At 40.3% G+C, this 24,881-nt stretch overlaps 1 protein-coding gene across 50 annotated transcripts in view; it reads right to left on the bottom strand.

The window, feature by feature from the left end:
• The window catches only part of SETD5 (SET domain containing 5), an 83,307-nt gene extending 70,380 nt beyond the window's left edge, over nucleotides 1-12,927 (bottom strand). For all 50 annotated transcript variants that reach the window (XR_012431380.1, XR_012431378.1, XR_012431381.1 and 47 more), the window contains exon 1: nucleotides 12,585-12,927. The gene's annotated coding sequence lies outside the window, so the exon portion shown is untranslated. The remainder of the gene's footprint in view (nucleotides 1-12,584) is intronic.
• Between the last annotated feature and the right edge of the window lie 11,954 nt (nucleotides 12,928-24,881).

Below are 24,881 nucleotides of genomic sequence, written 5' to 3'. Positions count from 1 at the left end.
AAAAATCTAGAAGGAGATAGTTTTAGTAAATGAACTAACCCAAATGCTTCTTGTGCTCAAAGGGGAACTATCGACGAAATATCACTCTGAAAATTTATGATGACTCTGTTGAGTCTAACATATAGGGACAGAGAGAGAACCAGTTGGAAGGCGCTAGGATAGAAGCTCAATTTTTCTGATTATACCCAGCTTTGTAAATTTCACTTACTAACCATTTAACTATTTTACATAATTATAAAACAAAACTTAATCCCTGAAAAATCTGAAAGTAAAATGTAACAAATTAACCTCACTATGTATCAAACTGGTGGCATAACTATAGACAACTATTCTAAGTGGGATTTCAAAATACTGTAATCTGACTGTATACAGTCATGTGCCACACAATGACATTTCAGTCAAGGATGGACCACATATGATAATGATCCCATAAGACTGTAATGGAGCTGCCCTACACAGGTGTACCATTTTTTATCTCTTATATCGTATTTTTGCTTTATCTTTTCCATGTTTAGATACACAAATGCTTGCCACTGTGTTACAACTGCGTATAGTATCCAGTGGTCACATGCTGTACAGATTTGTAGTCTAAGAGCAATGAGCTATACCATGTAGCTTAGGTGTACCATCTAGGTTTATGTTAGTACATTCTAGATGTCCACACAATGATGAAATCACCTGACAACACATTTCTCAGAAAATATCCTCATCAAGTAAGGGATGACTACCACTATCTCTAAAGGGATATACCCTAAGGGCAAAAAGACATGAGAAAACAAAACAAAAAACCACTTTCCAGTAATCATATTGTTCTGTCACTCTAAAACTGTAGTGTGTGTTTTGTGGCACAAAATAAAGAGAAATTATATTGGTGTTAGTGAAAACTGAGATTTTGGGCATGGGGAAAGGGAGAAAGATTAGGTTTACATAAACATCATGTAGTACTGAGTTTGAAATGGAGATTTGCCAATACCAACAACTGATATTTTTAAAAAGAAATAAAACACTTTTAAACTTTGTCCATTGAAAAATCTAGAAACAAGGCCCAATCCAAGAGCAGTGAACACTCCTACCATCCATACTGTGGTTTCTAAGTACCATTTCTCATGAAAAGAACTAAGAGGTTTTTGCCGAAATGGCTGATTCCAGGTTTGGGGCAAAAAATGTACAAAATTATCCTAGAACATCTAGTAATAGTAGGAAGCAAAGAAACAAGTAAGGAAAGCATTAAGAATGAATCAAAAGAATTTAGTAGCCAACAAAGGTAGGACAACCTGAATGTCAAAAATAGCAACTGCCAGAGACTGTAACATATCAAACATATTTAAAACCATGAGTATGCAATAATAATACTTCATTTATGTGTTTAGATGTTGCTATGTTACCAACCCATTATTCTGAAAATTGATAAATAAGAGGGTAAAAAACCCAAGTGCTTATCTTACCTTCTGTATATAAACTATCTTAGTATAGCCAAATAAAAATGAGGGTGACTATTTCAGACAATAAATGAAGAAGTAATAAAATATCTATTATGAAGTAAATAATGAATATAGGTCGGTGATTCTCAAAAAGTGGTTTGAGAATGCCTGAAGTCCTCTAGATTCTGTCAGAGGGTTATATGAGGTCTTCCATTTTCCAATCAATCATCTGTACGAGGCCAGATTTTCTTCAGTCTTCAACCAAAACAACTTATCACAAGAAATTAAATGCAGGAGTTATGAGAAAGCAGCTGTCTTCTATTAAGTCAGATATTAAAGAGATTTGCAAAAATGTCAAACGACACTTAAAAAATTAGAAATGTAGTTATTTTTATAAAAAATCACATTACTTGTATTAGCAGGCTTTATTATTGTTATTTTAACAATAAATAACTTAAAATTTTTCTCAGTTTTAGTTTCTAATATGGTAAATCTTGACATAATTCACACAAACAAAAGCTCTTCCGGGTCTTCAATTTTTAAGACCACAGAGTTTGATCTAGGCAATGAATAACAGCAGCTGCTTAACATTACATAGACAAGCAGACATTATGTAACTCTTAATGGCAATACACAGTACTATTATAAAATATGCTTGCAATCTATCTAATCACTAATTTACATGAAATACAGGTGGGGGGAGGTTGTTTAATACAGGAATGTGTTAAATGATTATCCAACCTTCAAAATCCAGAGTAGGAACTCTATAAAATAATCAATTTCTTCAACAAGAATCCTACACGGAAAAAACAGAGAGAATCTATAAAGACTCAAACTTATCAATCAATTGCAATGTATGGATCTTATCCTGGTCAAATGGAAACTTTTAAACTAACAGTTTAATAAACTCCAAAGGGAGTCTATTTTTCTATTTTGTAGTATTTGGATTTTTTAATAATAAAAAATTAAAAAATTAATCAAACCCATACCTACCCCTTCCCTTATTACCAACTAATGGGAAAATAAAAAAGACATTCTAAAAACTGCTCATTTGGAAATGGGGGTTCAGAGAGGTCAACAGATATATATTGCAGCACAGGAGACTCCAGAATCAGAAGAGCTCTATCAAGAAAAGCTAGGTTGCTAAGTAGCGACTACAAGTCTCACAATCCTCTGTAATTATGGCGAGTATATAAATTATGGTCCAAATGGAGACATTTTTGAGAGTGAAAGGGGTGCTATTACTAATTATGCTAGGACAGCAAGTATAAACCAGGACTATCCCAAAGAAAGTAAAACATATGGTCACTATCTATAAAAGATTTATTTATTTATTTTGAGACACAGTTTCGCTCTTTTTGCCCAGGCTGGAGTGCAATGGTGCAATCTCAGCTCACTGCAATCTCTGCCACCTGGGTTCAAGAGATTCTCCTGCCTCAGCCTCCCGAGCAGCTGGGATTACAGGCATGCACCACCATACCTGGCTAATTTTCTATTTTTAGTAGAGATGGGGTTTTTCCTTGTTGGTCAGGCTGGTCTCGAACTCTGGACCTCAGGTGATCTGCCCGCCCTGGCTTCCCAAAGTGCTGGGATTACAGGCATGAGCCACCACACCCAGACAAAAGATTAATTTTAAAATTAATTTTCACAAGAGATATTTGACATAATCCTTTGGGGTAACTATCTGCCATAGAAACATATTCCTAGTATTGAAATGTTTTTTAAAAAATGAGGTGTGCTATAAAAAAAATTGTTTTTCATCTCCCTTGGCTGGCATGGTCATTTCATGAAGTGGGATATGTTTATTTCTCTTGCTGCTCAGTGTACTACTGCAAACTTCCAGCCATTCCTTTTCATACTACTGTTCATGATAAACTGTAAGAGGAAGGTTACACCTACCTAGAGCCTTCCTTCCCTAAAAACACAAGTCTTCCCCTGGGACTCCACACATGGCCTAGTAAGAGTGGTATGGCTACAGTAACTTCTTTATTTTTTATTTATTTGAGACACAGTCTTGCTCTGTCTCCCAGGCTGGAATGCAGTGGTGCAATCTTGGCCCACTGCAGCCTCCGCCTCCTAGGGTCAAGCAATTCTTATGCCTAAACCTCCCAAGTAGCTGGGATTACAAGCTCGCACCACCAGGCCCAGCTAATTTTTGTATTTTTAGTAGAGATGGCGTTTCACCATGTTAGTCAGGCTGGTCTCAAACACCTGACCTAAGATGATCTGCCTGCCTTGGCCTCACAAAGTGCTGGGATTACAAATGTGAGCCGCCAGACCTGGCTGGCTGGCTACAGGAACTTCTGAGATCTATATATGATGTTAGCATAATTTTCACATTTTTGGATTAACAGTAAATATCTGGCTTTAGTACACTTACATAATATGCCACCAATAAGGTGGCTACCTGATTTATATGTGAATATTTTATGCCACTTTGTTTTTAAAGGTTTTTAAATATTGGGTAAACTTTTTCAATAAAAGTAGCCCAAATATTAAAATGTGTAACAATTTGGTATGTAGACCCTATAATATTTAGCTCCATCCTAAAATGTGCATGGACATGTAAACCCACCCTTATTTTGTTCTATTACTAAGTTACGACATTAAAGTTCTATTTGCCACAAATAACACTAAATTTGTCTAGGAAAAAATAACATTTTAAAAAGGACTTCAAAATTTTAGACTTGCTCTTACATTTTCCTCAGATCTATTCTTTTTTAAGGCATTCTACTGAATATATTTCAGAATGTGGGCATAAAGGCATACTTCCATGGGCGTAGTAGTTTGTATCACAGAAACTGGGAAAATAAAAATTTATGCTTTCATACAACATTCTATTGCTACATTCAGCATGTAATCCATCATATTGCTTCAAAGGCCCTTCTCTTCGTTCTGTTTTAGGTTAAACTCTTTTGTCTTTAGAACTAAAAGTTTTTTTAAAAATATGCCCTTTAGATTCTACCCCAAATGTTAACATAATAAACACATTTCTTTTTAAAATAACTCTATCTGATTGGGGCTCTTCTCTGTCAATCTGGTTTCTCTTATAAAACAAGTCAACTCTCAACAGCCTACATCAATAAGGAAAAATGTAAAATAAACGCAGAAGTAGTCTGCCAACAGGTCCTTTCAGGTTCTTCCTTCTAAGTAAAACCTTCCTTGGATACCGAGAATACCCAAACAGTTGATTATTAACTGCAGATCATCCTCCTTCACAGAAGCTGTGAAAGTACAAATTGTATGTGTTGTGGCATGTACAGAGGTTGGTGGTAGGAAACAGAATTTTTGAAACATAAGCCAAAGAACGTTAACAGGACACAAAGATGGGGGAGAAAATCCAACAACAAAAACCCCTCTCATACAAAATGACAAACAAGAGGCACAAATGAAAGCAAGGAGATCCACCTGGGCATGTATTAAAATTAACATGTCAACAGTATTAAATATGCTAACATGATACTGGAAACCAGATTCAAACCAGATCATAGTATCTAAGAATGATGAAACAATCGTCTTACTATATTCAGCAATGCATATACCTTACTAGATTACTGAGTTTTATTTGAGTCTTCACATTTCAGGAGTGGGGAGGGGAAAATTTCACCATTGAAAGACAATAAAAATAAAAAATAAAATTTCCCCCTTTGTGGGGGTGGTATGGGATAAAAATGGCTTGAAGAACATAAATTATGCAGCTTGAAAAAAGAACTCTGAAACATGAAAAATTTATATTCAAAGAGCTAATTAATTTCACCCCCACTAAGGTAATAGGGTAAACATACATAGAGGTCTAATTTTTTAGCCTTATTTTAGTCATAAATCAGATTTACACAAATCAGTATTTTTCAATACAAACTGCAGATATTATCTACAGAAGACAGTCCACCTTTCTTCAAGCTAATAATACAGTGGCATCTGGTGGTAATAATGACTGTGTGAATGGCCAACGAAAATTAAGTATGCTTAAAACCTTTCTTTCCATAAGGCTGAGAATCTGAAATCGTTTATCAAGAAAGAAAGAAGATACAGAAGTTATAAAATCTCTATCACTAGAGACTTTTAAGAATGTGGCAAATTAGCTTTGTATTTAAGTACATATAAACAAGCCCACAACCTAAGCATAATAAAAAGCACATTAGCCCATCCAATTTTCCCCCTTTGTCCTAGTTTCTTTTTGCTGGGAAGAGGCGTTGTGAGATAATAATAGCAGGAAATAAGGTGGAGCAGCTGCACAGGCAAGATGAGGTACAGTGCTTGTGTTTCACCTCCATTCTAGCCCTCTGCTGGCTAAGTCTTAGTGAAAATGAGATTAGCTGTTTGGGGAGCCCTAACAGTTATCAAAACCTTTGGAATCAAAATGTGGTCCCTTACTCTTTCACTTTTGCCAGGAACTTCTTAGGTCCTCTAGCAAGATCCAGGTAATAGGAGCAATGAAGCTACACTGAAGAGATTTCTAATTATCTGGGAAGAGGGAGGGTGTAAAGGATGTTTAAAACTGTCTGGTATGGAGACTGGGGCTTGACTACATGGCTTCTATTTTAGTCTCACAAATTTATGGAAATAATCCATGTAAATAAATTATAAAGGGAAGAAATGACTACCCTCAATTTCTGTAGTAATATAAAATATAGCTCACTAGATTTTGTGTTAATGCTGTTGCTATCTTACTGATGAGAAACTTCTAACTAACTGTAATAATAATTAATTACTCAAAATTTCTTTTTTAGGTCAAAATACTATATAATTACTGCCAAGACCATGACACATAACAATATAATGTTAAGTAGTAACACATCCAGTTTTCTTTAACAGAGAGAAGTAACACAAAACTTGGTCAGGCTTGCTTAATATTATGTGTATTAAAAGCAGTTTTTTGGTTATTAACTGGTTAAAACATGTCTTTTGCTAATCCATAAATGGAAATTAGCATTCCAGTTCCCTTTATTGTTGTGTGCAGTATAGACAGAAGGGAAAACTTTAAGGCCAGTTTAGTAACATTGCAGTATAGGTGGTACCTCAACCCAAGCAACAGATGTGCTCTTGGAAAACTGTTCAAACCAAATATTTCTAAAAATTAAAGTCTCTTAAAATACATTAAGTATTTTGAAAAACGCTGTCATATATTTCTTCATAAAAGAGAAATTCTATCACAATGCAAATAATTGCCAGCTAATTTGCCTATAAATGAAATTCTTTATTTTTAAAAAAAGAACTGGCACAAAACATTTATTTTAAAAGTAACTAAAAATGTTGTTCAGAACACCGATCCTTTAACATTTTAATGAAAACTTCAACAGGGACCCAAATTTCAAAATATTTCATTATGATTTTGTTTTAAAGGACCAGATAACCGACAGATCTTTTCCAACTCTATGATTCATATTAAGTCTAATAAACTGGATGCAACCATCCCACTTGCATGGGAGCTGAGCATAAATGTATCAAAAGAGGTTGCCTAAACCAAAAGGTTGGGGGGGGGAGGGAGGGAGTAATCTCCAGGGAATATCAGGTTCTCCAAGAACTAAGGAAGAGGCTGAAATAAAAAGTAGCCTTTCTTCAGTTAGCATTTTACATGATGGCAACCCAACACATGAAAGCTGTAAGGTGCTCTCCATCTTAATGATATAAAATTGTAGACAACGACATGCAACTATTTCATAAAGGGAAACAAATTATTCTACATGTTCAGGTTCAATCCCAACCCAAACAAACACATTGTATTACAATGTGTTTTTATTCAGATAGATAAAAAAGATTTATTCTTTTCTATTTCTTAATGAGAATTCAGCTCTAGATCGGGTCTACTAGGGAGGTGACTGGTACTTAGGAGGGTGCAGAGGGTGGGATTTATTTTATTTTAATCTATATGGAGATTTATTTTTTTAAATTTTTCCTTGCTGAGAATGGATCCATACAAGATATTCTGAAACGTATCAAATTTGGGGTTAACAGTATGTGGCTGGCAAAAATTCAATGCTTGAGTGGGAACTAAAAATGATTTCTTTAATTGTATGCCAAACTGAATAATCTCCCAGGGAAAAGAACCTCCTCCTCCTGCCTTTCCTACCTCCTGCCCCTCCCCCACCAACATTGCCTCCCTGCTGTGCAAAGAGCCCTTTGTCCTGCCCCGCACTTATCTAGCTGTTTGGCCATATTGACAGGCCTACTGGAGGCATAATAAGGGAGTCAGTCTGACATAAGCAGCTGGCAATTTGAAACAAAAATCTTCCTTTTCTACTTAGACCAAATCCTGCTGCAGAGGTCTCTGGCTCCTCCCATGCTTTCATCTATTTCTCAAACAGAGCAGCAAGAAATTCAGCATTTTTCCCTCCATTAGGTAGCACAAATCAAAAACTTGATTCCCCAGACAGAAATCTATTCTGCATACATTCCTATAGCTATCGCTTTTTGTGATTCATAACATAGGCCAAAAGTGTACACGTAACTAACATGGCTAAGGCAATGCTTCTTATTACTTCAAATTGCCATGAAAGCTCTGGGAATCATTATACCACAAGGAATCCAGAAGAGCACAGAAGAGAAAGCAGCAGCCCAACCAAAGCAACAGACATGAGCATCAGGCAAAACTGGCCTGATATAAAAACTTAGTGTTTTAAAAATACTAAGATATTATTCCAAGAAGCAGAAAATTCCTTTCCCTGTCTTCATATCAAACATACTTAATGTGACCTTACATTAAGTAAGCTATTCCCTCAGGTATTCAGCAAACAAAATCAATATGATGGAATAACCGAGCGAAGCACGATGGGATTACAAATTCCTTGCTCAGTAGGGTACATAGAAAGCAGACTGAGCTTACCTTCATTGTTTGTTTATTATATCCTATAGTTCCCTTCACTAAGTGTTAAAGACTCTGAACGCATTTTGTCCTAGGGTAAGGGAATTCTCCAACGTAATGCTTTCTAAGAGCACCTCCCCTCAGAGTTACTGGGTATCTTATGCACTTCATAATTAAAGATACAATAAAACAGTTTTCCTAAGACTTAACAAAATGTATACAGGTAAGTGAAGGAAACTGTATTCTCTCCATCTTTCATGAACTTCTCAGAATCCCAACCACAAGAGAAATCAATCACTCTACCACATATTTTGGAATTTTTGGCAGTAAGGAATGGTACCAATCCCTGCCCATCATAGGTACATTACACTTATTTTCTAAAGAGTACCTTTGAAAAAACATTTTTAATTACAAATGACTACCAATTATATTACCAAATACACATTACACATTTTGCACAAAGTTTTATGCCTCAAACAAAACATACTATCTAGAAGTTCCAGTTTTCAAAACTTGAAATACAATTTTTATAAATAAAATTCACTGCTAGACCTAACTTCAAATTAAACTGATGAATCACCAGAGTTCAGCCAAAAATTATTTTTAAAATGTTATTTTATTCATGATCCAGTTTCCCTCTGATAAAATGTATTCAATAGTCATTGACTGCTGTTAACTACGGCCTAATTTTTCATAAGTTATTTCAATATGGAAAGGATAAAGCAAAAGTAATGATCTGCAAATTTGTACTTTGCACTTTATTATTTCCCCATTCAAAGGTAAAAATGAAATAGTCATTCTCCCCAGAAAAGCCAGAATAATTTCAGAAAGTCAGTACCTGGACAGAAAACAGTATCAAAAGATATAAAAAAGTTTTCAAGGGTATTACTTAAGTAAATCCTTCTATGAAAAGGCCCTGTATGATCCTCTAGAAAATGATTATATCAAGAGCACAAAAGGTTCCAAACAACAGGAAATTCGAGTGAAAAAGCAATTATTTTATATGGCAACTTAAGCCACATAGTAAAAAACTGCAGACATTTTTATCTTAAACCCTAAGTATGTCAAACAGCCAGTATACATGAAACAATATTTATCTGCTATTGCATCTTATCTATGTGATAGTAATAAGAATTGGAACCTCCTAAAACAGTATCCATTAAAGGTTCTGTTTCACTGGTCTGCTTTTATTACTGGGAAAACAACGTGAGCCACATTTGTGAATGACAAAACTCATTTCCATTCTTTTTGGTTCTCTGCCACAAATGCCAGAGTCATACTACAAATTATAGATGTTTATGAGATTTAAGTACATTTACACAAAAATGAACAAATCAAAATTCTGAGGAGAAAAAAGTATAGGATACATTAGTCTTGGGGGAGAAACACAGCACACATGCATATGTCCAGTATCGCATATAATTGGTGGTGGTGGTTCTCCTTCAAGCTTTTCCACGCTCAGATTGTTTTGCTTAATCAGAGATCATCCTAATGTTCAAGAGTTGTGGGGGAGGGGAGATCACCTAAGGGGCTCAGAGGCCATCTTCTCAGTATCCTGAACTAGACTTATTCGATTTCTGCATATTTCTTCTGGTGTGTCCTACATTTCAGATGGATTACGGCCAAAGACATATATTTGTGATGTCAGAAGGCTATATCCAACAAGTATATAATGAATCAATCTTATAAGTCAAACTCCAAAGAAAATATCTAATCCGGAGAAGTTTATTACTAATACACAAATTAAGAAGAAATATTTATTTAGAAACCACTCCAAAATGGCACCTTTTTTTAAGAGTTTAAGAGTCCAAGCTTAGCAAAATGTTTAGCAAATCATCTATAAGGTAAATACGGTTTAATAGAAAGGAGACACATAACAAAATAATAAGAATTGATTCTATGATTAAAGAGATGGAGGAAAACATGATATGTCAGTTGCAGGAAAAAAATTCCTGTTATTTTCTTCCCATTGTGGTTATCAGAAAGATCCTTAAAATTATTACTTGGGTTTTTTAACTGATTCAAAAATTAAAACTCTAATGGAACTTTTAGTCCTATCCAAGCACAAATATCTAGATAAAAAACAAATATCTGCCAAAAAACAAAAACCAAATCAAACAAAAAAAGAAAGTCTTTATGATCCACTTTCCAGATGCCAATACCCATAAATGGGTAGGAGGTTATGAATTGCTAATTCCCATCTCCCCACCAATAAAAAGCAAACCAGCTCAGCAGTGAAAATTCCCAGAAAAGCAAGGTTTCTTCTCAGTCCTGAAGCAGCCATCGCCTAAGTGCTGCTCCCTGCAGCCAGCAGCATTAATGGACGCTGCACTGCTGTCCTTCCCTGGAGACAGCAGCCAGCACTACTCAAGCTTCTCACGTAGCAACCAGAGCTCCAGAGCCAGCAGCTGCTGCTGCCTTGTATACTCACCCCTGTGATCCAACCCAAAGGAACAACCTTCTCTTTACCCCACCCCCACTCCTTACACACACTTTTTTTTTTTTTTTGAACCAGTGCTCCATGCCAGAAGGGCTGGAATTATGCTTTTAGAAAGAAACAATCCTAAGGTCACCCTTTTAAACCAAGGCCTTTTATTAGAAAAATCAACATTTACCAAATTCTAAATATCCATTTTAATTAAGCCAGCAGTTTAGAAGTGAAGATTAAGCTTTCGTCTTTTGCAAGCCAATTTCCCAAGCACTCTACAGTCTAATTTAAATTTGCAGCTAGAAACAGAGCCTTGTGTCATGTCCTACCAAAGGGCATAATTCATTTTTCTACACATAATGACAGTCTGAGTAAACCTTAAAGACTCTAATCCCATAACAGGCCAGAATTTTTGGCTACAGAAGAGAACTAATGATCCTGAGAAAACTGGAAGAAATCCAACAGAAAAAAAAAATGCCCTATGTCCTCCATGGAGTCCAGAAACCTCTGCTTATGTGAGTATTCTCTGCTTTAGTCCTAGCTCAGATCCCACACATCTAAAATTACCACTTACAACTTTCTGTGACCTAAAAACAATAATAAAAAAATTAACAACCAAAAAATAATTTCAAATAGGGAGTACACACTCTCCTGAAAAGCTCAGCACACTCCACTCAGCTGGATCCTCCCCAATCACAAGTATAGCTATGTAACATCTGCCCAACAAAGAAATGTAAATATGACCTTGGTCACAAATATGTCATCTAAAAACAACTTGTTTAGTCAAGTGATGAAGGGAATTAGCAGAGAACTTGGGGATTCGTTCAGTACCTATGTGCACGAAGGAAATTGGAGAAATGAACTTAAATATAGACAAAGCCCAGTGGAACCCAGAGGTCTGGGAAAGAAATGAGTTACTGGTGAATACATTGCACAAGTAACATGAGAAAGCAGAAAATGCAGGTCATACACGCACCCCTGAACCAGACCAGCAGAGCTGGCTGCAGCATCCGTATCCGAGAGAAAGACCACTGACGCCCAATAAGTGAGACATGCAAGGGCTCTATAGAATCAATTAGCATAGAAGGGGCTTTCCCAACAGTTAAACTTTCCCTCTCACGCGATTTACCTACTTGAACCAGGGCTCTTTCCTACCCTCCTCTTTACATTCCCGACTTACAAGCAGAGGAAAAGAGAATTCATAAAGGGTAAAATTTTCTGCCTTTGAAGATATTCTCACAAGATCGCTCTCCACGCCCAAGGCAAGTAAAACGACACAATCTGGCTCAACTCCAGGCTCGAACCCTACACATTCAATGAGGCTATCTCAGACACGCTGGGGCACACGCCACGGGGAGCCAGAGAACGTGTGGTGGGGGTGGCGAAGGTAATGCCTTTGGGAAGCAGCCATCTGAGGTGGGAAGCCAGCAAACGAGAGGGAAGGCGTCCAGGAAGATTACGGAGGGGAGATCGCGGCCCCCAGAGCGATCAGAGTTGTCTGTCACAAGGCCGCGAGAACGGGGGTAGGGAGTGGGGGATCGGGGAGAGAAAAAAAGTATGCCTGTGTATTTCGAGCGGAGGGCAGCGAGAGGCCTCTCCTCAAGAGAAAGGTAAACGTAGAGTAGGCAGTTCCCAGGAAAGGGGGTGAAGAGGCGTGGGGGGAGGGGAAGCGTCCTGACCCAGGAAAGACATGAAAAGGGGAGTTGGGTCGCCTAGGTTAGACGGGGCCTCTCTCCCTGGGAAAATGGGGTGCTGTAACGGTGTGTGCGAGGCGGCGAGGGGGATGAGAAGGGGCAGCATCCTCCTGCTAAGAGCTTGGGGAGGGCCAGGCCCACGACCCAAGGAGAGCGAGCGCGGGGAGACGGAGGAGGTGACCCTTCCCACCCCTGGGGCCCGATCGTGAGGTTCGGTCTCTTTTCTGTCGGACCCTTACCTTGTCCCAGGCGCTACCGGGGCCTGGGCCCGGGCTGCGGCGCACGGCACTCCCGGGAGGCGGCAGGACTCGAGTTAGGCCCAACGCGGCGCCACGGCGTTTCCTGGCCGGGAATGGCCCGTACCCGTGAGGTGGGGGTGGGGGGCAGAAAGGCGGAGCGAGCCAAAGGCGGGGAGGGGGGAGGGCCAGGGAAAGAGGGGGGCCGGCACTACAGTGTTGGCGGACTGGCGGGACTGGGGCTGCGTGAGTCTCTGAGCGCAGGCGGGCGGCGGCCGCCCCTCCCCCGGCAGCGGCGGCGGCGGCGGCAGCTCACTCAGCCCGCTGCCCGAGCGGAAACGCCACTGACCGCACGGGGATTCCCAGCGCCGGCGCCAGGGGCACCCGGGACACGCCCCCTCCCGCCGCGCCATTGGCCTCTCCGCCCACCGCCCCGCACCCATTGGCCCACTCGCCGCCAATCAGCGGAAGCCGCCCGGGCCGCCTAGAGAAGAGGCTGTGCTCTGGGGCTCCGGCTCCTCAGAGAGCCTCGGCTAGGTAGGGGAGCGGAACTCTGGTGGAAGGGGAGGTGCGGTGTACTGGGGGGGATGGGTGGCTGGGGTGACCGTCTGGTGGCTTGCGGGGGTTGCCTTTCCCGTGGGAAGTCGGGAACATAATGTTTGTTACCTCGGGAGGGAAAGGGGTGGTTGGATGCAGGCGGGAGGGAGGCCCGCCCTGCGGCAACCGGAGGGGGAGGGAGAAGGGAGCGGAAAATGCTCGAAACCGGACGGAGCCATTGCTCTCGCAGAGGGAGGAGCGCTTCCGGCTTGCCGCTTGTCGCTGATTGGCCATTTCTCCTCCCGCCGTGTGTGAAAACACAAATGGCGTATTCTGGTTGGAGTAAAGCGCCTGTCAGTTACAGAGTCGGGAGTGCGCAGCCGCCTGGTGACGCTCGCGATGCCCCCTGGGTGGGGCGGGTAGGTAGGTGGGGTGGGGTGATGCTGGGTGTGCGGGCGCGGCCGGCCTCCCGCGGCTTGAGGGGAGGGTCAGTGAAATTGGGCTCCGGCGCGGGCGTCCTTCCACCCTCCCCTTCCTTCGGGGGAGTCGGTTTACCCGCCGCCTGCTTGCTTTCGACACTTGATTGGCTGCCGATGCTGTGGGAGCGGGCCTTTGCTACTGGCTCGAGTCTCACATGAGCGAAACCACTGCGCGTGGCGCAGGGGTGGCGGGGAGGCGGGCGTTGGTACGGTCCTCCCCGAGGCCCAGCGCCGCAGTGTCTGGCCCCGCGCCCCTGCGCAACGTGGCAGGAAGCGCGCGCTGGAAACGGGGGCGGGCTGCCGGCCGAGACTTCTGGATTGCGACGGTGGCGGCTCCGCCCCGGGTTCCCACCGCCTGAAGGGCGAGACAAGCCAGACATGCTACAGGCACTCGTGGGGGTTGGGGAGGAGCAGGGGTCGGTCCGGCTGGTTTGTAGGTGGGAGGCGCATGTTCTCCAAAAACCGGCGCGAGCTGCAATCCTGAGGGAGCTGCGGTGGAGGAGGCGGAGAAAAGGCCGCACCCTTCTGGGCAGGGGGAGGGGAGTGCCGCAATACCTTTATGGGAGTTCTGTGCTGCCTCCCGTCTTGTAAGGACCGCCCTGGGCCTGGAAGAAGCCCTCCCTCCTCTCTCCGCCCGCGTGATCTCGTCATCGCCTCCATGTCGAGTCGCTTCTCGATTATGGGCGGGATTCTTTTCCCTAGGCTTAAGGGGCTAACTTGGTACCTGGGCGTTGCCCTGCAGGGGAGTGAGCAGGTGTAAGATTTGAGGGGCGAGTCCGATTAGTTATCTTCCCACGGACTTGAGTTGGTGTCGAGGTTATTGTAATGAGGGTGGGGTAGGGAAATAGAGCCTAGTCATTCACCTGGGGCTGATTTTATGCAACTAGAGTGCAGATTATCACTACTTATCATTTTTGGAGTATTTTTCTAGAGATAGACGTAGATTAAAGCATGATCACCTAAGTTTTATGCCATTTGAGACCCTTGCTGCACCCCCAAAGTGTAGCATCAGATTAAATCTTAATAGAAAAATTTTAGCCTTTGCTTGAGAAACCAGTGCTTCCCTCCCTCCACCTTCCCCCAGGCTCTCTCTCCCTTTGCATCCGTACCAGGCATCTTAGCAACTCTCACTCATACTTGATCCCATTTTCCATTTGTTGTACTTGCTCATCCAGTATTCAGACATAGCACTAGCTTTCTCCCTCTCTTGATCTTGGGTAGCCTGGTGACTCACGAAACCAGACAGATTGGTTCCACCACAAATTAAGGCTTGAGCTGGGGCCTTAATACTCACCCAGCAGTGCTTTTATTCCTCCCTAGTTCTCGTTCTTTAAGTGTTTACCTGGATTTTCATTTTATCCTTTTTCCTTAGCTGGGATTCTATCCCTGACCCTCTTCACAGTCCAGGTGATCTTGACTACTGCTTTACAGAGAATTGGACCTGAGGTTAGGCAACATCTCCCTTTCTCTTCCTCTAAATACCTTTCGAGGCATCCCTTTATTTCTGTTCTCAATAGTTAGTAACTGAGCTCAGATGCCTGTGTGACAGCTTCCAAATTGCTGTCTCTGTCTTTAGTGTTATATTCTGATCCATCTTACATCTTGTTAGAATGATTGTCCTAAAGGAAGATAGAACGTGAAAATGACAGATGAAACTCCATTACTGGCTTGTACTGTTTACAGCAAGTTGTCTAACCCGCGGGGTGCATGGGACCCAGGACAGCTTTGAATGCAGCCCAAGACAAATTTGTAAACTTTCTTAAAATGTTAGATTTGTTTGCGGGGTGTTTTTGTTTTGTTTTTTGGTGGTGGTGGTGTTTTTTTGTTTCTTTTTTTCTCACCAGCTATCCTGTATGTGTGGCCCAGGGAAGCCAAAAGATTGGACACCCCTGGTTTACAGGATGAATTCTGTCCTCTTAAATGTGATGCATAAGGTCCCCGGATAGACTTACCTCAATTTAACAGCTTTTTCATTTTTCACTATTTTCCACATATTACACGCACAAACATGACCTCTCTCCTGAAGTCACATGGAATGAATTGCAGTTACCCAAATCATAGACATTGTCATGTATCTTTGTGAAGTGGTTCTTTCTGGAATGCTACCCTTGCTGCTTTTAATCCTGCAGATTCAAATGTCATCTCCCCTTTGGTCATGCCTTCCATGGTCTGTTGTTCTATGAGCCAAACTCCCCTATTAAAAAAGGAGTTTTCTCCTGACTCCTGAGCATTTTGTACTGCGTGGCTCATAGTACTTCTCGGGTTGTTGTCATTGCTGATTTAAACTATCTTAACTATTCTGAGCTTTTTGAAGGAACAGTGTCTTGTGTCTTGTTCTCCTGAGTCTAGCGAACCCTAAGTAAGTGGACTGAAGTGACATGTAAATGTCTTTATGGTTTGACATTTTATTCATCTTGAGCATTGGAAAAGTGGCTGGCATGACTGAAGAACTGAATTTTATCTAATTTAAATTGCAACTGTGGACAATGTAGCTGTAGCCCCAGACTTATTCTGTGGATTACAGAATACATGGACATTGATTGTTTCTTTGTATTGAGCAATAAGGAAATAAAAGCTGAAACTCTCTGGCCTATTAAATTTTATTTAACTACTTGTTTTGTTTTATTTTTTTATATATTTAGCTGAAAGCTAAGTCCAACAAACCATTTTTAAAGATGTGCCTGCCTTGGACAACAGTGAAAGCAAGTGTTAATGAGTTTGGATTTCAAAAAAAAATGCATAATGAATTTTAGGGAGGTGAGATTCCATTAAACTGTTACAGGAGCTACATAGTTAAATATATCAGAACTTAAATGAAGAATAGGTCTGTATGATATAAATGCATCCAGCCTAAATTTCTGTCCTACAAGTTTTTACTTCTTGGAAACACTTGATTGGAGGAGCTCTAAGCATCATATCTTGAGTTACAGAAAACAATCACAAAGTAAGTTTTATCTGAGGAATTATAATACCAACATTTTAACACCAAATGCTTTTTATATGCTAATATAGTATCTTATACATTTTAATTATCTTTTTTTTTTTTTTTTTTTTTTTGAGATGGAGTCTTAGTGCCACCCAGTCTGGATTGCAGTGGTGTAATCATGGTTTACGCAGCCTTAACTTCCTGGGCTCAAGTGATCCTCCTGCCTCAGCCGCCTGAGTAGCTGGGACTACAGGCATATGCTTCCATGCCCAGCTAATTTTTTTGTGTTTTTTTGTAGAGATGGCGTTTTGCTGTGCTGTGCAGGTTAGAACTCCTGGGCTCAAGTGATCTTCCTGCCTAAGCTTCCCAAAGTCCTGGGATTACAGGCGTGAGCCACCGCCCTGGGCCATTAAATATACTTTTAAAAATACATTAAAAAAAAATACATTTTAAAGTTTCTCTTTAGAAAATAAGACCCTTAGGTCAGCGGTCTTCAAACCACCTGTGTGCTGAGAGTTCTCTTAATGCAGATTCTCAGACCACCCAAAAATTCTGAATTCTTTTGGGGAAGGTGGAACCCCATAGAACAGGCAGTATAATTCAGTATCTTTTCAAGTTGATTTGCTGACTCGGATATGCCTATTTACCTGCCAAAAATGATTACAATTTCAGAGAAACTCTTCTCAATTGTACAGTATGTGTCCCTCAATTTTTCCTCAAATGAACTGTTTTTTCCTCCTGAAAAACAACAATGGGAATTTTGAGAGGCAAGAGGAATAGTAATATTTTTGGAAACTTGCAGGTCAGGTTTTCCTTTTAAAAGGAATGTTGAAATACATTTTTTTGAACAAGAGAAGTTCACCTTATTTGTGTTTCTCCTGCTTAATTGCAATCCTTAAGGAAAGTGATTTGTTTTTCAGTGCCTAAGCACAGAGCTGGGAGCTCAATAAATGTTAGTTTTGTTGGTTTATGTGTGAAATTGATTCTTCAGTAATAGTTAAGCTCACAAAACATATAAACAAGGCTACTTTTTGGGAGAGACTTCAGGGTCACATTTAACCTGTGTCTCCTAATATTCTATTCATAGAGGAAACTGATGCCTCGTGGTCTCTGAAAACATCTATCCCACCATTCAGTTCTTTGGGTTTCCTGTATTAACCATGGCAGTTATCCTTTTCCTGTGCTTTACTTCCTTGGGCTTTTTGTTTAAATTAACCAGCTACCTATCTCCTTTTCAAGTAGTTACATACTACTACTTACCCTTGTAAGACAGATTTATTAAGTATATTACACACTTGTACTTGCATGAGAAAGCTGGTGAAAGTTTAGTGAGGGCTAGTGTGTGTGTGTTAGATTTGCAAAATTTAAACTAGATAGGTTACTTCCATATATTTTTTGTGAATAGAGGTTTGGCATAATTATATAATTCTGGTTTGCAACACTCTAGTTTGACTATTAGGTTAATTGTAGAGCCCCTTGTTAGGTCACAAATCCAGAAGTCTGGTACTGGACTTGCAGGTTGCTTTCTTAGTGGCATATTAGTTTATATTAGAGGACATACTTCTCAAGAAGACTTCTTATCCGTGACTCTCTCTTCTTGAGATTGGATAATATATTGGATTATTAGAGAAGTGTTAGTACTGAATCAAATAGTTTTATCTAGACTAGGGTTAATCCTGATGAATTGTTTCTGCTTCTGTTATGCAGTGTATCTTCTTGGTGACAAAGACTTTCTGCCTCTGATTTTTATCTTAGTCATGGTTACATTTAATAATCCTGCTTTCCAGCTTTTTTCCTAGAGATCAGTCATCAGTGACCTTTTGTTTGTCCTGATACTTTGTCACCTTTTGTTTTCTGGTTTTGGGGTTTTCTTTTTTTTCTTTTTTAAACGTATGTAAAATTGACTTTTCCTGCTGACAATAGTAACATAGTTTCAGATCATGTTTATAGAATGGTTATTTTATCACCTAACTAATCTCATCTCTGGTGTATGGATTCTGGTAAACTCAGTCAACAGTCTTCATAGCCTTTTCTATTTTTACTGACCTTGATTTAAAATCTAATCTCAGACCTTCAGGTACTGCTTACAAATAATGTAATAATGAGGTGGTACTAATAACAAATAATGGGGCCGGGGACGGTGGCTCACGCCTGTAATCCCAGCACTTTGGGAGGCCGAGGCGGGCGGATCACAAGGTCAGGAGATCGAGACCACGGTGAAACCCCTTCTCTACTAAAAATACAAAAAATTAGCCGGGCGCGGTGGCGGGCGCCTGTAGTCCCAGCTACTCAGGAGGCTGAGGCAGGAGAATGGCGTAAACCCAGGAGGCGGAGCTTGCAGTGAGCCGAGATCGCGCCACTGCACTCCAGCCTGGGCGACAGAGCGAGACTCCGTCTCAAAAAACAAACAAACAAACAAAAAACAAAAAAACAAAAAAACAAATAATGGTAACATACTCTAGTGCATACTATAGGCAAAAGCTAATGGAGACATCGGTAGGAGAAATGAACTAATAATAGTTACTGAATGCCTTTTGTGTACTGCAGATGTGGAAATAGCAAGAGAACTAGAATTGGAAGTACAGTGTTGAAGATGTGACTGAATTGCTGCAATCTCATGATCAAATTTGAATGGATAAGGAGTTGCTTCTTAGGGATGAGCAAAGAAAGTGGTTTTTTGAGATGGAATCTACTGGTGAAGTTGCTGTGAATATTGTCAAAATGACCATAAAGGATTTAGGTATTACAGAAACCTGGTTGATAAAGCAGTGCCAGGGTGTCAGAGAGTTGACTTCAATTTTGAAATAAGTTCTACTGGCTGGGTGTGGTTGCTCACGCTTGCAATCCCAGCTGTTTGGGAGGCCAAGGCTGGTAGATCACTTGAGGTCAGGAGTTCAAGACCAGCCTAGCCAACATGGTGAAACCCCATCTCTACCAAAATTAGCCAGGTGTGGTGGTGCACACCTGTAGTCCCAGCTACTTGGGAGGCTGAGGCAGGAGAATCTCTTGAACCAGGGAAGAGGAGGTTGCAGTGAGCCAAGATGGCACAACTGCACTCCAGCCTGGGCAACAAAGTGAGATTGTCTTTAAAAAAAAAAAAAGAGGGGGGCCGGGTGCAGTGGCTCACGCCTGTAATCCCAGCACTTTGGGAGGCCAAGGCGGGTGGATCATGAGGTCAGGAGATCGAGACTACCCTGGCTAACATGGTGAAACCCCGTCTCTACTGAAAATACAAAAAATTAGCCGGGCGTGGTGGCACATGCCTGTAATCCCAGCTACTCAGGAGGCTGAGGCAGGAGAAGGGTGTGAACCCGGGAGGTGGAGCTTGCAGTGAGCTGACTGCACTCCAGCCTGGGCGACAGAGCGAGACTCAGTCTCAAAAAAAAAAAAAAAAAGGAAAAGAAAAAAAAAGTTATACTGTGGGTAAAATGCTGTCATGTTATCAAACAGCGTCACATGCTACAGAGAAGTCTTGTGAAAGGAAGTCAGTGTGGCAGACTTCATTGTCTTTTAAGAAATTGCCACAGCTATCCCAATTTTCAACCACCACCACCACCCTGATGAGTCAGTAGCCATCATTAACATTGATGCAAGACCCTCCACCAGCAAAAAGATTGTTAGCATTTTTTTGGCAGTGACGTATATCAATTACACATAATGCTACTGTACACTTTTAATATAGACTATGGTATAGTGTAAGCATAACTATATGCACTGGGGAACCAACCAATTCATGAGATTCGCTTTATTGCAGTGCTCTGGAATTTAGCCTGCAGTGTTTCTGAGGTATACCTGTGTATTTAGTACGTTCCTTATATATACAACCCCATTTTACAGAGTAGGAAACTAAGGCTTAGAGTTTGAGCAATTTTCCCATAGATACACCAATAAATTGAGGGCTACAGAGACCACTTAATTGGTTCTCTTAACAGTAGTCTAGACACGAGGTAATGAGATTTGGCTTAGGAGTGACAATGGTAAGGAAGTTAAAGGATTCAGGAACCAAATATCAGTTATTGAGAAGAGAGAATGGTCTCAAAACATCACTTCTCAAGGAAGCCGTCTTGATACCCTCACCCCTACTACACTGTATCCTCCATCTGAATGTTTCAAGAACTCTTCTCACAATTGTAAATAATAATTGTATAATTTTGTTTTTTTCCTACTTTAGGTTGCTCCTTGCGGGCAGGACAGTTCTTATGGCTTTATCCGTTGCCTAAGCACAGAGAGGTCTGCGAGATCAAAACTATTGTCATGATAGCAAGATGCCTGCCTTTTTCATTTATTCTGACAGTGTACAGAGGCTGCATGATGTGTGATGACATCCTCATTGATGTTAATGAATGGTGCTGTACTTGAAATTTCTAAGGTGTTGTTAGGTTTAGGTATGTATACTTGTTTTTAGAAATTGTTTTTTTCCCCTTTTCCCATTTTTAGAAATCAACTCACTTTTTAGGTTATGCCTTCAGTAATCTTTGCAACCTCAATATTCTACAATTGTTATTTTAAAATACTGTAGTTTTCTTTGTGCCTAAGCATAAACATAAGTACATTTTGTTGTTTGTTTTGTTTGCAATAGTGGTTTAAATATTTTCCCAGAATATCCAAATTTAAAAATTTTACAACTTTAGAATAACTTTATTCTAAAATATTTATATTTTTCTCATTTAAGAAGGGATCGATGGCTTAAAAAGACTGCTTCTCATTTACTTATCGGCTATACCATCTGTATACTAATAAAAAACAAGATTGATTTGGAAGGACTGACTCAAACTAATGAAAATATGAAACCTGTCATTCTACTTTGGAGATACTTACCTTATCATGTCTGCAGTAGAATAATTTAGTTCTTTTGTCTTTTTTTGGAGATGAGGTCTTGCTGTGTTGCCCAGGCTGTTCACAGGTACCATCATAGTCTACAGCCTGAAACTTCTGGGTTCAAGCGATATTCCTGCCTCAGCCTCCTGAATAGCTGGAGCTATAGGCATGTACCACCAAGTCTGGGCTTTAAAAAATATTTTTTACATAATTTTTTTTGAGACAGGATCTTGCCATGTTGGGCTAGTCTTCAACTCCTAGCCCTGAGTGATCCTGCCTCCCAAAATGTCGAGTTGTTAAGCGTGAGCCGCCATACCCGGCCAAAAATTTTTTTAGAGATGGGAATGGAATGATTCTGAATAGTGTTGGTGCCACCTATGTTGTGGCATCATTTTGAAACTAATCATTCAGAGTGTTGTTTTTTTTTTTTTTGGTAAGGTATTATTTTTTAATGCAGGTATGCCACTACTATAAAAAAAAAAAAGTTTTAAAGCTAGAAATGAAAACACTACTTAAGTATCTGTTACTTTGTTATACTCTAGAAACATACACAATAGCTGAGAAACTTTAAAAATCTCACGTTGCTGAATGTCTCTGCTGGCTGAAGTGTAAGTAAAAGATCACAGTAGTGCCACTGTTGAGTGGTACAGCAACTTGTCATTAAAGATGTGTGTGCAGACATGAATTCTGAGTTAATATCTCATCTGTAGAAGTATACATTTGTCCCTTGCCTTGGGATTGGTTTCAGGACACCACTCCCCCACCCTTGCTGGCCATTCACCGAGGACACCAAAACCCAAGGATGTTGAAGTCCCTTATATAAAATGGCGCTGTATCTCCATACAACTTACACACATCCTCCCATATACTTTAAATCATTTCCAGATTTTAGATACTTTCATACAATGTGAATGCTATGTAAATAGTTGTTACATTGTGTATTTATATTTGTACTATTGTATTAAATATTCTCAAATATTTTCAAATATTTCAAGTTTGGTTGAATCTGCAAATGCAGAACCTGAGGATATGGAGGGCTGACTGTGCTTATACCTTATAAATGGATGTGTGCGTGAACGTGCCTGGACTTGTTACTTGGCTTGTATTTGCCAGGCATCAGCATCAACTAAAGATACTCTTACGTGAAAGCTTGGCAACAAACACATGTCCTGAAATAATGCAAGTGTAGAATAACTTTTTTAAATCTCACGGTTTATCCTAAACTATATGTTGACATTTGTAAAAGTGGTGATAAGACAACAGTAGGTAAAAGTAAAACTTCAGGCACCTTGGCACAAACTGAGGCAGTGGCATCAAACTATAAGTTATTCTTCACTGCCATGCATTTGTGGTGGGAACCCCCACAAAAGAAAACCAGTTTCACTCAAGAATGTCCTTGTGAAAGCAGTGACATTTTGTTAAATCTAAACCCTTGAGTACGTAACTTTTTGAAATGGTTGTTTCAAGAAAAAGCACTCACGCAAGCTGAATTACCTATTATTTCCTTGGAGCCTAACAACTGACAGCAGTTGTTTTCAATGATAAAATCCAAACACTGAGTCAAAATCAGAATTTTGGGAAAACTTGTGTCTAATATCAGGAACTTGTTGACAGCTTCCCAATACTTCATGAGACAGTGATACTGAATATGATTTTTTTTTTTTTGAGACAGTCTTGCTCTGTTACCCAGACTGGAACGCAGTGGCATGATCTTGGCTCACTGCAACCTCTGCCTCCTGGGTTCAAGCAATTCTGCCTCAGCCTCCTGCGTAACTGGGACTACAGGCGCGTACCACCATGCCCGGCTACTAATTTTTGTATTTTTAGTAGAGATGGAGTTTCACCATGTGGTCTTGAACTTCTGACCTCAGTTGATCCACCTTGGGTGTGTTCAAGACACACACCAGGGTGGTCTTGAACTTCTGACCTCAGTTGATCCACCTTGGCCTCCCAAAGTGCTGGAATTACAGGTTTAAGCCACCGTGCCCCGCCAATGACATTTTAGGTAGTGTACAGTAAAATGGGCCAATATTTGGGAGAGTTACGTAACTCAGTGAACTATATTTTCCTAATGAATAATACATGAGATTATAGAAAACTGCAAGTAACATTGTAACCAATTGAATGCAAAAGAAACAAAAATCTAGTTGTCTTCTATTTAAGTCAGACATTTAGGGAAACCGAATTGCCAAAATGTAAAACAATGCACCTATTTCAAAAAATATATACTAAAAATGTTTTAATGCATTTGTTGCTATAATATTTAAATATTTTACTAATATGGTAAAATACTAGTAAAGTGATTTGGGGCCCTCAATCTTTAAGAATGTGAAGGGATTTTCTGAGGCCACAAAGTTTAAGAAATGGCTACTCTAGCACAACACACAAAATAAATATTCACGTACCTGTTGAATGACTTCATCGAGTTACAGTGAATCCCGGTATTAAACCTGTATGGCTGGGATAATGGGCATGCTATGACAGGAAGCCAATTTCCTTAACTTCACCACTGTAACTCATTAACAAACATGTTAGCCTGAGACAAAAGTATTAAGGGGCGACAGGAAAGCCTTTCATAATGTGATACTTTTTTTCACATTATTCAACGTGTTTTAAAATTTGGTATACAGGTCTGTCTATGGTGTTTCTTCTGAACTTTTGCCAGAGTAGAATGGTTTGTGTTTTTCCTCATAGATTTACTCCTCACTAAACTTCATGACATCTAACATGAACTTGTAAAGGCTATGCTTGAAAGTAAGGGTATCTTTTTTCTATGCCTAGGTTATTATTATTATTATTTTTTAGACGGAGTCTCACTCTGTCGCCCAGGCTGGAGTGCAGTGGCTGGATCTCAGATCACTGAAAGTTCCGTCTCCCAGGTTTACGCCATTCTCCTGCCTCAGCCTCAGCCTCGTGGGTAGCTGTGACTACAGGCGCCCGCCACCTCACCTGGCTAGTTTTTTGTATTTTTTAGTAGAGACGGGGTTTCATCGTGTTAGCCAGGATGGTCTCAATCTCCTGACCTTGTGATCCACCCACCTCGGCCTCCCAAAGTGCTGGGATTACAGGCTTGAGCCCCCACGCCCGGCCTTCTATGCCTAGGTTATTAATGAATATGAAGCACTTACAAGCTTTAATGTGCTTGAGGTTCCAAAGACCTTTCCAAATCTTCCCATTTTCAGTCTTCAACTTAACATTTGGTCTTTGCATTGGAGACCTGAGTCCTATCTGACATTGGGCCTACTGGGCAGAATTTCCTAAACTGCCATTTTAAAAGAAATAAGGGTAACCAAATGTTCCCCTTAAAAGCACTCTGGTACACTCTAGTATTGGGAGATAACTATCTTCCCCTAATTAGATTTATAAAATCTTTCTCAATGTTTACATTTTTTCCCCTCAAATATATTGACTTTTTCATTCCCAATAACAATGTCTGGTCTGTAACTCAGTCATTCCATGTTCAGATTACAGATTCCTTTCCCCGTCTTTTCACATTCTTTTAGTCCAGGGAGACCCACTTTGAAGGTTAAAACCCAAGGT

This window comes from Macaca fascicularis, chromosome 2 (genome assembly GCF_037993035.2).
Source record: "Macaca fascicularis isolate 582-1 chromosome 2, T2T-MFA8v1.1".
NCBI lineage: Eukaryota > Metazoa > Chordata > Mammalia > Primates > Cercopithecidae > Macaca > Macaca fascicularis.
This window is presented reverse-complemented; position numbering and strand designations above follow the sequence as displayed.